This window comes from Mauremys mutica, chromosome 4, assembly GCF_020497125.1.
Source record: "Mauremys mutica isolate MM-2020 ecotype Southern chromosome 4, ASM2049712v1, whole genome shotgun sequence".
Lineage (NCBI taxonomy): Eukaryota > Metazoa > Chordata > Testudines > Geoemydidae > Mauremys > Mauremys mutica.
The window spans coordinates 86,234,032-86,250,001 of record NC_059075.1 but is presented as its reverse complement, the minus strand read 5'-3'; positions in this window follow the sequence as shown (position 1 = coordinate 86,250,001).

The window sequence follows — 15,970 nt, the reverse complement described above, 5'->3', positions numbered from 1 at the left end:
TCTGGAACAGCCTTCCTATATTTTCAGCCTCAGTGAATCCATCCCTTTTCAAATCTGATCTAAAAAATCTATGCTCTTTCTTTGCTTGCTCAGACCTCTTCATTTTTCTCCCCTCTTCCCTTATTTAATCTCTACTGTGGGTCATATTGTTCTAATTAAAAATGGAGGTCATAGTATGGCTGAACTTCGGTCTTGTTTATACAGCATGGTAAACTGCGTAAGGGAGTGTGATTTGTAGAGTGCTCTAACTGCCCTGCGTAGAGCTTGCTGGTGTGAACTTAAAGGTACCCAGTTCATGTCAGTTTAATTCATGCCAGCAGGGTCAGTTAGATTACAGCACATCAGCACACTCTACAAATCACACCCTTCTAATGTGCTTTACTGCACCATGTAGACATTTGTTTACAGCTTCCAGTGAAGGATGCCATACAAATAAGGGCTCAAAACTAGAAATGCTACTGAGCATACTACTTAGACCAGGGGTGGGCAAACTTTTTGCCCCAGGTCCACATCTAGGAATGGAAATTGTATGGCGGGCAATGAATGCTCACAAAATTGGGGGTTGGGGTGCAGGAGGGCTCTGGCTGGGGGTGTGGGCTCTGGGGTGGGGCTAGGGATGACGGGTTGGGGTGCAGGAGGGTGCTCCAGGCTGGGATGGAGAGGTTCGGAGGGCGGGAGGGAGATCCGGGCTGGGGCAGGGGTTTGGGACATGGGAGGGAGTCAAGGTGGCAGGCTCCGGGTGGCGCTTACCTCTAGCAGCTCCAAGAAACAGTGGCATGTCCCCCCTCCAGTTCCTACATGGAGGCACAACCAGGAGGCTCTGCGTGCTGCCCTATCCGCAGGTACCCCTGCATCTCCCATTGGCTGCAGTTCCCGGCCAATGGGAGCTGCGGGGGTGACGCTTGGAGTGGGGGCAGCATGCAGAGCTCCCTGGCTGCCCCTATGCATAAGAGCTGGAGGGAAGATGTGCTGCTGATTCCAGGAGCCGTGTGGAGTGGAGCAAGACCCCGACCCCATTCCCCGGCTGGAGTGCCGGAGCGGGGCACGCCCCAGACCTCACTTCCTGGCAGGAGCTCAAGGGCCGGATTAAAACATCTGGAGGGCCGGATGTGGCCCCCAGGCCGTAGTTTGCCAACCTCTGACTTAGACTGTAAGCTCATTGCAACAGGGGCTGTCTTTTATTTTAAGCTTATATGCTGCCTGACACAACTGGGCCCTGATTGGGGCCTCATGGGACTAGCACAATACAAATAATAATTAATTAACATAGTGTTAAATTCAGGGGGACACCTCTTCATGTAGTAAGCACTATGGACCTGATTCAGTAAAGCATATAAGTATGTGCCCAACTTTAAGAACGTGTAGTTCCCCTGACGGGCCTATTCATGTGCTTAAAGTTGCCTAAGTACTTTGCTCACTCGTGGCGAGTTGAGGAAGGCAATTAAACTGCATGTTACTGCCTACAATTCACTGACTCAAAATATTTTCTTTAAAAAGATACAGTTTCTTTAAGCCTTTAATTTACTCACAGTTTCAAATACAGGGGACATATTTTATGTACACAGGGGACACAATTATAATGCCAAGATTCAACAAGAGCAAGGGATGGCAAGAATACTGGTGGTTACAACTAGGTTGCTGGTCTTCTAATTATCTGCTGTCTCCTCCCTGCTCCACCCAACATGTGCTACAAGTTGTTCTGTATTATAGCCACATGTTATTATACAGCTCTAAACACGGTATCTGGAATTCCAAGAATAAACCTTTGTAATTGAACTTGTTTATGGTTTATTGAGGGATGGGGCCAGATCGTGTAAATTACACAGTGACCCATGCTGGAGGCAGAGAGCTGTACCATCCAAGAGTATCTCCCAGAGCACCAGAAAGTGTGCATGCTGTACCATCCCTTACAATGACATTCCCTGCCCATCTCTCCATAGCCAGGCAGTTCCACAGACCAGTATGTGGGGAGGATGGAGCATTCTCCAGCCCCTCGATAGGCATGAGTCACTCCCCCAATTATTCTGAAGGAATCCCTGCACTCCCCAGTCTCTTAAAAGAGGCTGTAGCCCTTTATTCTTTGAAATTGGTGGGATTTAATTGAAACATTTTTAGCTGATATATTTGCTTTATGTAAGTATTTATGTTTTAAAATGGAAATAAGTAGAAAATCTCAGGGTATATTACGTATAATGACCACTGGTATCACATATCATCAGGGACTGAACCTGGGACCCTCACTATCACAGAATAGGCCTCAGCTATGTAAGCTAAAGGAGTAATCCTGTTAAGTGTTAGAACTTCTAGACTCTTAGGCACTTTTTAAAATTTTCCCCATAGAGAATAAGTTCTTATTTAAGTGGCTAGAGATGCAGATAGGTGCTAGGGGGATTTTCAAAGCATAGGGGTTAGGATCTAAGCTGCTTAGGTGCTGTTGAAAAGTTATACAGGGCAACCATCAGCAACACTTTCTCCCTCTTGGATTTTTGCAAGAAAGGGCTTAGCTGCCTAACTCCAAGAAAGAGTGTGTGGCTGTGAATCCTGAGCAAAGGGAGGTGCTTCCCTCCAGGCCTAGAATTAGGCACCTAAGGCCCTAGGAGGAAGGGGGCTTAGGCCACACCATTCTCCTTGGCCTTTCCTATTGGCTAGCTTGGGCAGCCCCCTGCTCAGCATGCTGGCTTTTCTGGATGCAATTCCTATACTAGGCAATTCCCATGCCTTGTATAGGAGACTGTGGGTGTCTAACTCAAGATCTCATGCATTCTGTACTTCTCAAGTACCATGTGCAATCAGGATCCCAGGTATTGTGTGCACTCAGAATCTTAGATAACATTGTATTGTTTAAACAACATAGCTTTGACAGAGAATTAATCATTCTACCAGTTGCATTCCTCCAAGGGGCCTGGAAACTATGTTTTCCCTAATCATACCTTCTCAGTCAACTTCAGAATGACTGAATTTTCAAAGCAGGCACTGTGTGCAAATCTGAGTTGCAAAGCTCCATCTGTACATACTTTAGAAAATGTAATCACAAGAATTGAAATAGAACTAATAGCAACAGGAGAGTAGCTGATTTCCCTTTTAGTCTCATCTCCCGCTTGCTATTTTTCCCCTTGTAATGTTTAACTGCTCCCCAGATAGCTAAACCATCCACAGTCCTGTTGCTCTGAGGTTCTACTGCTCAGAAACTGCACTCCTAAAACTAATACCATTTCCTACTCCAACATCATGAATGTGCTCCCACCAAAAAAATTAAAGATCCCCACGTTTTACCCAGTTTGAGATCCTAATGAGCCTGTTGGTTCTTTTGAATATATACAGTACCTGGAGAGACACTTAAACACTAATTCTGACTGGGATTATATGGTAACATATGTGTTGATGAAATATATTTGTGTATAATATGCTACATTTCTGAAGAAAGCTGCTTAAATTTAGCTACAACAATATATAGCCCTTCTGTAAGCTGCAGGAAATAGTAATAATGACAGTGCACACTGAAGATTTCCTATTTAAAGAGATGTTAGATGTAAATACCTCTTAAAGGAAATAACTCCCGGTAGTTATAGGCACATAAGTATCCCCAGTATTTTTTTCAAAGTCAATGCTTTTCAGTTATTAGCAGTTTATGATCTTGGCTCTGGGTTGAAAAACAAATTGTATAAAAAGAAAAAAATGAGATTTTTCTAAAGTAACTGATGGTTTTTCAGTTTATGGGCCAAATTCTTCTCTGCCTAAATTACTCCAGATTTACACCATAACCTAAGTGAAAGCAGAGTCCCAAATTGCACTGTCCCACAGGGGAAGAAAATTCCATTAACATCAGGTGAACTATTCTTAATTAACACCAGTTCAAGCATGATCAGAATCAGGTTTGGAGGATTATTTAGATGGCTGTATTCATACAACACTAGAAAACTGCCTGGGCTCTCATTGAAGCTAATAGCAAAGCAACAATTGATTTCACTGGGGGCAAGATAAGGCCCTACCCAGTCACCAAATTCTGTCTACAAAGCTCTGATGAGCAAAGCCTATTTAACCACATAAAGTTCAGAGGCTGCCCCTTTTTACTGAACTCATCTTTTTACTGAACTCACTTTCCATCCCCTAGTGAAAAGATTAATCTGTCTCTGTTTGGTCTCATATTGGAAAGTTCTGTTTTTTCAGTATTTAGCGCCCTCTGGCGGGAAGAAAATATACTTTCCTGTTGAGGCTGGATCTGTTGACCTGTGTGTCTTGTTTTATATGAGTTTATTTATACCTATGTCTGTTAATTTACATAGGGCTGTCTGTTACAGCTCCATTTTGTTTCTTAAAGCTGTCCCCTTACTCCATTTTGTTCTTGTTCTCCTCTGTGGCCGCCCTTCCCTGGCTGTTAAGTTGTTACCAGGGCCTCTGCCCTTCTCAAAGGGAGGGCCCCTTAAGTTGTTTAACAAAAGCCATTGCCCTTCTCAAAGGAATGGCCACTTATGCTAAGTGGGACCACTGCCCTGTTCAAAGGGTTAGTCCTGTTATCACCTTGTTAAAACCTGGGCTGGGTGTAGGGTAGGCTCTATCCAGAGCTGCAAGACTATTGTGTTTTTAAGATCCTGGGCATGAGTCATACCTCTGGGCTCAGGACTAGTCCTAACATGCCTCTGTGGCTACCTGCAGTTTTTCCCTGCTTGCTCTCCTCCCTGTGAGAAGGGGAACCAATCAGAGTTACTGGCGGGAAGCTGCCAGGGTTTGCCTTTAAAAACAGACATTTTGAACAGACTTCAGAAAGGTTCTTGCATTGCTGCCTGGTCTGATCAACCAGGGGTTCTGGGGGTCCTTTCTCCGCTCTCGTTTTATTTTTGAGCGTACCCCCGTTTTTGAAACCCCCCCCCACGAAGAACGAATTGCTGCCTGAGAGATCTCCTGATTATCAAGACTGTACCAAGCCTTCTGATGTTCTTGCTGCTTCTGCCTCTGTTGCTGCCTTGGGGGATGGTAAGAATCCCTCTGTGAAACTTTCTATACTTTTATTTTATTATTTTAGCTGCTGGCTCTGTCTCCCCAGCACACAGACTCAAGCTAAACCTTGGTCTGTGTCCTAAAACCTCTCTCTTAAACTCTGTGGCACTCTGCCACTAAAAATAAGTTTGTGCTGCTGCTAAGTTCTGCTCCTGTGGGCTTTGCCTTGGACTGTTTTCAGCTGTATCCACTGCTGCAGTCACCCCCGCCCCTTCTTTGGAGCTGTGTCCTGGACACACACCACTCAGCCCTCTGGAACTATCCTTAGCATAAGGTGCACCCATTAAGTTAAGTTTAGCATTATACTTTTGTAAGTTAGGCTTAGAGAATTGTTGCATTGTGTTTTAATTTGTGTAGTCTTGGTTAAGTTAGCTCATAAATAAGATTTTGCTGTGTTCTTTATAATTGTAATTGTCTGTCTTCCCACTGCAAACACCCCCCCCCCCCCAGCTTCTCTGTGTCTTTCTACCTTGTTACACTCTCTCTGCTGCTTAAGCTTGCAACCTGTTTGCTCTGTCTCACTAAGTTTAAATCTCTAGCATAAAACCCCATTGGTTACTTTCTTCCTTTCTGGTACCCCTCACATTCTACATTTACACCACTGTGACACATTTTTACCTGGAATTGTTTGTTATTTAACACATTTTATCCATAACTGTTAGTTGGTTATATGCTGCTGTGACACACCTTTTAACATAGAAATCGCTAGCTACCTGTTACATTTATACCTCAGTGTTAACTGCTCTAGCATAAAACCCCATTGGTTACTTTCTTCCTTTCTGGTACCCCTCACATTCTACATTTACACCACTGTGACACATTTTTACCTGGAATTGTTTGTTATTTAACACATTTTATCCATAACTGTTAGTTGGTTATATGCTGCTGTGACACACCTTTTAACATAGAAATCGCTAGCTACCTGTTACATTTATACCTCAGTGTTAACTGATTACCCACTGTATTGCATCCTACTGTGTTGTACCCCACTATTGAAACTCCCTTACTGTTCACCAAAAAGAAACCCCTCCCCAATTGTCTACCTTAACAACCCCATACCCCTCACTATTGAATTTTCCCTGTTTTTGTATTTTCTTAATAAAGTTTATTTTGCACCCCACCCGTGTGGTAATTGCTCCCCAAGATCCCATATACCTGCTGGCAGGGACAAGGGCAATAGATGGATAAACTGTGCACATATAGATAGGAAGAACACATAGTTAGTTAAATATTGGTTCTGGATATGAATATATCTGGCTACCAGCTAAAGTAACGTATTCGTTTAATAAACAGAGGATTATGAACAGAGTGAACAGGGCTTCTGTGTATAAAAGCCAGAGTATTAAAATGAAGTGAAGAGCTTAGTGGCTCAGCCAGAAAACAATAACCTTCTCAATATATGTACTGATCAGATTAGACCTTCAAACACACTTGTACTCCAGTAGGACGCCACAGATTCCATGGATCCATCTACAGGATTTGTGCATAAGCTCATATACCAGACACCTCACAATGCATAATCACAAACCTATTATCACAATTTTTAAGTTACACAATCTCGTTAGGTATTTTATTGCATTTGGACAAAATGAAGCATACACTGTATCACTCACTTCCTATTTATTTAATGCAAGTTGGTAACATTGCACATCCAACTAAACAAAGATATTGTTGCCCCTTCTTCTGACACCTGTGTCCCATACTGATACCAGTGTCACCCTTCTGCCAAGATGTAGCAGATATGCAGAGACCTGCAGGTCTGCTTCCCAGAGGAGGAGAAATCAGGTTAGGGGAGTCTGGGTATATTCTAAGGGTGACTTGTGTAACCCTTTCACCAGGTGGAGTAGGCAGTAACAAGGACCAGGTTCAGAATCTAAGGATTCCTCTGAATACAAAACAGAACCAGCTCGAGCCTCTGCCCAGTAATCTGGGAAAATTTAACACCACCCCGGGCACCTCTAAGAGACAATACTTCCCCTCTCACAAGCCCTGTTTCTGTGTATAACAAAAGATAACTTTTAATATAAGGGAAAGGGAACCAAGCATTAGTTTGGGAAAACACCACAACCACATTCAAATGCATGCAACGATAGGCAAAAACTCGACCCCACAGTGCATTGGGCAGTGTCCTGTCCCTCCGTTTCCCACCTTGTGGTGGGAAAGTCTGACAAACATATGTCTTTTTAACAATTCCCTCCACTGCACCCCATTCACAGCTGGCTGTCCTTGGTAAGTGAAGACCCAGAGTTCAGAAATGTGTTCTCAGGGGTTCATCTCCCACCCCAGAAAAGGCGGGGGAGGAGGGCATCAATCAATGTCTCCGTGTTCACTATGTGCCTCTGCAACTGGGTGTTTGCTACCCCCGCCACCACTGCTTTTCTCTGCTGCTGCTGGTTGCATGCTGCCGCTGCTGGACACTCACTGCCATTTCTGCAATGCCATGTTCTGAGCTTCCATTGCTAAGTGATTTCAGCTCTTAATGATTTTACCAGGTAACTTCACTTCCAGTACAGCCTCTGCATTGTCTTTCCTTTCACCACTGTCCTGACACCAGGTCTAAGGCAGAGCCCCTAGACCTGCTTATCCGTGATTCAGCTCTGGTCCTTGCTGAACAGAAACAAAGATTCTCAATTGAATCTAATTAGCTCTGTCTTTAAACACTGGAGAGGGGAAGGATAAATGGCTAAGTATAACAATATTTCATGACCCCTGCACTCAAGTACCCAACACCAGACAAAAGTGATCATTTTGGCAAAGCCACTTCATCATGTTATGTAGCTAGACAGAGTAGGCAAGTCTATGCAAACAGGGTCTGTTCCTGAAGTCTTTCCCCCAGCTCCTCATTAGGTGTCAGGGGAGAGCTCGTTCAGACCCTGCTTACATTTGTTTTATTTAGGTCAACCTCAGAACAAAGGTAGTCAAAAAGCAAGTCCTTCTGTCAGGAATCTCAGCCCAACACCAATGACAGTTTCCAGAAAGCAACTGTGCTGCAAGAATTGACTCCAACCAGAGGCCAAAGCAGAGAGCAAACTCTCCAGTTGTTTTCACACAGCTCATTCTCCAAGGACCACTGCCTCTACACAGAAACTTGCATAGTAAAACTAACACACGATATGGTCCCTAGACTGAACCTTTGCTCACATGCTAAGAAAATGAATATGGGAGACTTTGTGTAACATTATAACCTGCTCTGTATTATAGACCCAACGTTTGCTTGAGTCCACTAAGCTGTAACAAAACTCCCAAGTTCTAATATTAACAACAACAATAATAATATGAATTGGTTGTCTAATCCTTTGCGCACTACTGTGCTGTTTATAAGATTCCTCATGAGGGGGAAGTAGTAGCCATAATAATTGCTTTACACTGGATAAACTTCACACCTTTAGTAGGATTGGAGCCTGATTTTAAGCATTTGTGAACATCCAAAGCTTCCATTGATGTAAATCTCTAAAAATCAGGTCCTTGATGTCTATTAATTATGGACTTAATTTTGCAAACCCTTATGCATGTGAGTCTTTCCTCCTGACTGCAGGATCAAGGCCTACAACTGGATGTCATAGAATCATAGATTATTATTAGGGTTGGAAGGGACCTCAAGAGATCATCTAGTCCAACCCCCTGCTCAAAGCAGAACCAATCCCCAAATGGCCCCCTCAAGAATTGAACTCACAACCCTGGGTTTAGTAGGCCAATGCTCAAACCACATGTCTTTCTATAAAGTTTTCCAACAGTGATAGGTTTTTCTATCTGTGGTAGGTTTGTTTCCAGCTTTCAAGTGTTGTTATATGTGTATTTAAAAATAATTTAAAAAAATCAGTGAAATATTAGTATCTCTAGAAAACTGTCACAATTCTAATGAAATGAGATCTAGGTAAATATCACAAATAAACATTTAATACAGACATTGTTATCAAACAATAAAAGTATGGAATATTTACATGAAATAATAATAGCAAGGACTAGATTGTAAGAATGAAATCTGCTCACAGTAGCTGGCTGACTCAGGAGCAGACTAGGGACTGAATTATTACTCAGAAACTCACAATTTGGTCCCTTTGCTCCTTGAGGGAAATAATTTGTGCCAGACCCATTACTGCCACAGTTTACTTCCCTCTCAGCTCCTTCATAGTTGGTACTTTGGGGATGGAGCCAAATGTCCTCTCATCCCTGTCCCTGCCCACCCAGTCCCTGCCCACCTGCACAGGATGGAGAATAGCAGCATGGCAGAGGAAGCTCTCCCCACTGTGGTATGATCCATTGTGCACATTTCCCACACAAGCAACTAAGGGAGTGTGTTACACCTCCTTATTCTCTTGCATTGGGGTGAAGGGCAAGCCACATGCTTGCCCTAAATTACTGGAGTAATTTGAAAGATGTGGGAGATTGGCTGATTTAGGTGGGATCTACAGCCAATGAGTGATAGAACAACCTTTCAGGTCTGCTGTACTTTAAGTCACATACAGCCCTCTGATTCTTTAGGAGAAGTGAGTTCAGCCTTTAGTGTGTACAAGTTTTGTAAAAATCTAAGTCCCATTTTCAAAAGTGACTTATTTGTTTAGGAGCCTAAATCCCATTAACTTTCACTGAGGCATTTTTTGAGACTGTTACCTCACATTCACAAAGCCACCCTGATAACTTGCACTACTAGGCTCCCTTATTGTTAGCACAGCAGGAATTATACATATTTCAAAATTTTGACAAAAAGACCCAGGAAAAAATATTTGAAAGAAAAGTTCATTACCCCCTCTGCCTCCTTTTTCATCAGCTCTAGTTGGTTGGACCAATGGAGAGGCCAAGGATTGAACAAGGGTTGGGAAGAAGAAGGTATGAAATACCTTCCAACAGAAGGGTCTAAGTAAGAACCAAATGAAGTATGTGTCCTCAGCTTAACATAAAGAAGATGTTATGATTCTGTTTTCAGTGTCCATCATCATTAAATTCTCCCATTTCTTGGTTGTGGAGGATAGTGCTGTGAATCATATCAAGATGGCTGTTCCAGAGGATATTTGTTCTGCCAGGAAGACTTGACATATTTTCATTTATTTTTTCCCTTAATTGTCCAAATTGAAGCATGTTTTGTATAGAAAACAACCAAGAGCAAAGCAGGTTCCCACCCCCTACTTTCTCTTATACCTTCTGTTATCATCTCACACTCTCCTGTTGGTTGTTTTTACTGCCACAGCCTCACCCTTCGATCCATTCAGTGAAAGTTGCAATAGTTTACACTCATACCAATATACTGACATATAATGTGCCCCATTGTTTATGTCACCTTTGAAATCAGACTCATGCATTTGTCTGCACTCATTTTGCCTGAACCTGAATTTAATTCTAAGTGTATAAGGAATTTCCAGTTTTCACCAAGCCCAGTGGTAGAAACTATGATGCTGGCAGACCAGGTGCCAACTTGTGAAAGTCTCCTAGTCCTCAGTTGAACACTAATAAATACATAGCTGGAGCCAGTCTGGATTACCTTTGTGTTAGTGTTGATAAAATAGATATTAGAATTATACACATTTGTTTAGTGTTTAGACTTGATGACATGCTAGTAGAATGCTGCACATATTAATCTCACTTATAACATCTGTACGGCATGATATAAGGTGATATTAAGTGTTTGCATGTAATCTTCTTTAATTGTGTAAGTCATCAAAAAGAAAAGAAACATTAATTAATGTAAAATGCTGGCTTCCTACCAAGGTATAAGGTCCTGCCCACCATGAAGCCCCATTGAAACCAAATGAGCCATTGTGAAACATCAAAGAACAAAGATTTTGTTATTTGCATTCCTCCCTTTCCCCCACCACCCCCAATCATGCAGAACTCTGGGGAGAAGGGAATAAAAATCCCTAACAAGAATGAACCATATCTTTTTGCTGCTTGGACTCTGGGAAGCAAGGATTATTAATCATAAAGAAAAGATCCCCAGTGTTTGGCCTGGGTTAGCCCTAAAGGACATCTAGAGCTTGCTTATTATAGAAGCTTCTATTACTTTTTGAAACTTAAGACTGGAACTCATTTGTGTGTATACATGTTTACATTCTTTAGCCTTGTAAATAGCTCTCATTTCATATTCTTAGTTAATACATCTTTAGATAGTTTATTGTAGGATTGGCTACAATCTCACTTTGGTGTGAGATCTACGGTGCAACTGACCTGGGCCAGTGATTGATCCTGGGAATAACCTGAATATTGCTATGATCTTTGGTGTAAGGGACCATCTGTCACAAAGGTAAGATTATCTGCAGGGCAGGATAGTTTGGAGTACCTGCGGACTATCTGTGACTCCACAATAAGGCAGTTATAGTGGCTTGAAGAGTTCACACTTGATAATTGGTAGGTGAAATCTAAGTATAGAACTCACAAACAATTTGGGGTTTGTACCCTCCTTCTTAACAGTCTGCCCTGAGGTTGGTACCCATTTTCTTGAGTCTTTTCAGGACAGCTTGACTGAAACTTATCACTATTGGTCAGAGTCTGGTACTCCTAGGTTCTCCCACAAATGTGGAGTAAAATAGTATTCATCGTGAGTAAAGGTATCACAGTCTGCTGCTTTGGGCCTAGTCTTGAAATCCTTATTCTGGCCAAACTCTCGCTGAAGTAAATTCCTCAGGACTTTTGGCCCTTTAATAACATCACTGAAACTTAAACTTAAAAAGGGTGAAGAATGTCCAAAGTATTCATTTTTAGATAACAGTAGTTAGATCTTAAATAACAAGGCAGAACCAAAAAATAAATATCACTGAGAAGAGCCAACATTGTATTGTGAGTTAAAGGGCTGTAGCGCAGGGTTTTGATGCAACAGGTTAAAGTGATTTTTACTTCTTCTAAATCAATATTTCACAACATTATCGGAGGCTTTGTCTTGGGTTTAAAAGCATGAGTAAGAATGCACAGTCCCTGGAAAGAGCTATCCTGTGTAATTTCTTACTTCTTTGCAAGTAATCAATCATTCTTTGAATGAGGCTGATCTTATGTGCTGCTCCTTAGATTCAGAGTGCTTCTTGCTTTATTATGTCAATATCATAAAGACTATAACTTTCCGTAATATGCCTGTACAATTTACAAGGCTTAGTCATCTATAGCAAGCATTTTGAACATGGTATTATGATTTGGTTTAATTTGAAGAGGTGTGTTCCTCCCTTGCTTCCTTGGTAGATGCCTTTCAAGAAGCATTCATGCCTGGGCTTTTTCATTCACTGGGGCATTATAGTGCGTAATGAATAGAATTGCACTGAATTACATTGCAGAACATTCTCTCTTGAGTTCGTCTGCCTGTTAGTAGCCTAGCCAGAGTTTTGTTGGGAAGGAATGCAATGTTGCATCATTTGGGGAAAGGGGGGCAAATGGCACATGATGTGTTCTGACTGTTTTAGAGAATCACAGCCACTCACTAACTTTTTGCCATTAGCCAGAGCACAGCAAGCATATGACTCCTGCTGGCAGGCACAATGCTTCCAGTTAGGAAAGAAGGGCACTGGGATCCGGACTGTGGCCTCATTCCAGTGAAGTAAATCAGGGATGAGTCAACCCAAGACAGGGGAGTTATACCGATATAAGAGAGACAAGAAGCAGTAACTCCGAGAAGGAGGTGTACAGATATTTCTCCACTAATTTATTTTCTCCAACAAACTCTAAATTACATGCCCCTTCCCCATCCAAAGGAGTTACTCCAAGGATGAATTTGGCCCATTGCATAACCTTGATAGGAATGACTGCCATGTTGCCACGTCTCACAATAACCTTGCAGTATTAATTTTAACATCCCAGATCCTGGTGTAACCTGATTACAGGAAAATCTCAGCTTTCAATTTTCATGAAAATGGAAGTTTCTAACCCTCACAATTGCAGAGAAAAGCTAGATGTGCTGTGCACCCCAATTCTCAGAAACCAGACAGCAAATAAAAAGAATCCAATGTGACACCACACTCCATATTCTCCACAGTGATATTATGGCATAATTATAATGTATTTTATGCAAGATAAGTCATGTGGGGTATCACTGGAAAAGTTATGATTTGCTGAATATGATTATCCTATTTGTATGCATGTATCATTTTTGTATCTGAAGTTATGAATATTGACTATGCATCTGTATTTCAAATGTAGTTACACCTTGGTAATGCCCACTAGACAAGATGCTTTCAGTCTAGATAGTGGGTGGGGAAGGGCCCATCCAGTGCAAAGAGCCATTAGGAAAAAACAATAGGCCTTAGCAGAAGCTTATCTCCCACCTGGGTCGCCTTCCTGAGAATGCTACAGACAACCTCCAAGTAATGGCTGCTATGACTCTACAAGGACATGTGATAAGACCATATGTCTTTAGACTCTATCTTGGGATATCAGTATTTTCCCACAGAATGGTCTGGGAACCAAGCTTTGGGAACAAAGGGTTCCCACCTTATGCAAAATCTATATAAGGCAGGAAGTGACATCATCTGGTGTTCTTCACTCTCCACACAAGAAGACTCCTGGAAACACCCAATGAACAAAGACTGAACTAGAGGAAGTGCTGAACCCAGGCTAAAGGGATTTTTAGCCTGTGAATGAAACACCTGGGGATTCCAAGCTGTAAAGCAAGTGAAGCTTGCCCCTTAAGAAATTGCAGCCTGCTTGCATCATCTCTTAGAGTGAGAATATCAAATCTATTTAGTACATTAAGCTTAGTTTATGTTTTTGTTTATTTGCTAGGTAATCTGCTTTGATCTGTTTGCTATCACTTATAATCACTTAAAATCTATCTTTTGTAGTTAATAAACGTTGTTGGGTTTTTGCTTTTGCTTTTGCTTAAACCAGTGAATTGGAGTGAAGTGTGTGGGAATCATAGCTTGGAGCAAAAGGCTGTTGCATATTCCTCTTCACACTGAGGGAGGGGGTGAATTTCATGAGCTTGCGCTGTATAGCTCCCTGTGCAGTGCAAGACGGTATAATTTTGTATTTAGTCTCTAGAGAGGGTGTATGCCTGGGGAGCTGGGATTTGCCTTGGCTGTAGCCTTCCTATGTAGGGGCTGGTGAGAAAGCCTGCATGTAACTGCAGCTGGGTGTGTCCCTACCTATGTGTATGCTGGTGAAAGTGCAGGCTGGAGGGCCCTGCAGCTTGTCACAGCCGTACAGCCTTAGAAGGAGCCCAGGCTGGTGGGCTAGGGGGTTCAGTGGTACCCCAGTTCCAGGTGACAACTCAGGGGGAAACTTGTCACACCCAAAATCTATTTTTTTTTAAACTTCATGACTTTTAAGACAGTCTTGATTTTTTTTCACATTATTTGAATGCTTGGGGTTGGCAATACTGTGATGACCATGGAAAGAATTGGATAAAGAGGGTGTTGGATATAATAACCTGTCACACTTGTAAGAGTCAATCTTCTGCCAAATGACTCTTTCTCCAATTTGTCTTTGCATAGTATACAACTAAGCTACATTCTTAAGAGGCATGCACTGAATAATGAGGCTAAAAAACCACATTTATTAGCTAATCATGTGCATTCTCTGTCCTGAACACTGCACAAGGCAGAGGTCTTGTGGAAAAAGTGTTTCATCATGTAATTAAACACTGTATTATAATGCATTTATACCAGGGGGCCAATTAAGGTTGCACAGAAAATGGGATGTGGAAGGGTATCATCCCCTCACGGGCCTCCACATTTTCCCTGTTGAGTTTTGTGCCTGTTCTGTTTTACCATGCTGCACGACCCTCACATCTCTCTGGCTCTGTAATCACCACTGCACTAACTCCTCCTGCTCCTACATCCCTCTTACCTCCACAGTGTGGGCATCCACCATCGCCAATCATTCATCCACACGGTCCCCATCTGCGCCCCTATCTCAGAACTCTTTCCCTGGCCCTTTCTGGGCCTGAGCTATGTCTGCCATGAGCTTCCATGCGCATTTGGTATCTTTGTAACACCCCATCTTTAACTTACATAGATACTGTCTGACCAGCCTCCTGGTTCAGTGAAGAGAAGCTTTCCCCTGAGAGGAGTGGGGAGAAATGAAGGCCCCACAATTCCCTCCCCCATTGGAACTGGCTACACAGTTTTCCAAATTCCCACCAACTGGTGTCCATCCCTCCCTTGTCAGGGTTTTAAGGGGGGCATTTCATATCAGGACTGTATCTGTATTTGTCCACTCCCCATTTTCCCCTTGAATTTTGTGCCTGTTCTTTTTCATGCTGCTTTTGTCCCCTCTCCTCTCCCTGGTTCTGTAACTGCCAGCATACTGACTGTTCCTGATGCAATGGGGCAGCTTTTCTCTCTTCTGCTCCCACTGCCCTGTCTTTCTCCTTCTTTCTTGATGCTGAACATTCTTTCCTCCTGTCAATAATTCTCCAGCTCTAAAGGTTAGTGCATCTCAGAGTCAGGACTGCTGGGTTCCATTTCCAGCTCTGCCACTCACTTGCTGGGTGACTTGAGATAAATCCCTGGCCCTCTCTGTGCCTCATGTTAGAAATAACTAAGGATAAAAGACAACTCGCTTCTGAATCTTTCCAACTTGATTTTATTTGACCAAATCAGAGGCAAATATCTTGCCCACTTTCCAATCCTCAGAAGGCTAAACTGTTATGTGCCACAGGGTGTGAACAAGAGAGACCAACATGCCACCAATGCCTGAGGCCCCTGCATTGGCAAGGAACTGATTAGGTGAAATATGTCCAGATGATCCTGGAAGGTGATCCCTGCTCCATGCTGCAGAGAAAGATGAAAAACCACTACAGTCCCTGCCAAGCTGTCCTCAAGGGAAAGTCCCAACCCGAATCTGGCAATCCATCAGACCCTGAGTATTTGAGCAAGATTTATCCAGCAGAGCTTCTAGGCATACAGGATTCACTGTACCCTCTCATAGCATTGACCCATCTTGTCCCTCTGTCCTGCCTGCAACTCTGCACAATAGCTGATGCTTCAGAGGAAGGTGAAAACCCCTAGAATGCATCTTGCCAATTGTGCATCAGGGGGAAAAAATTCCTTGCTGACCCTGT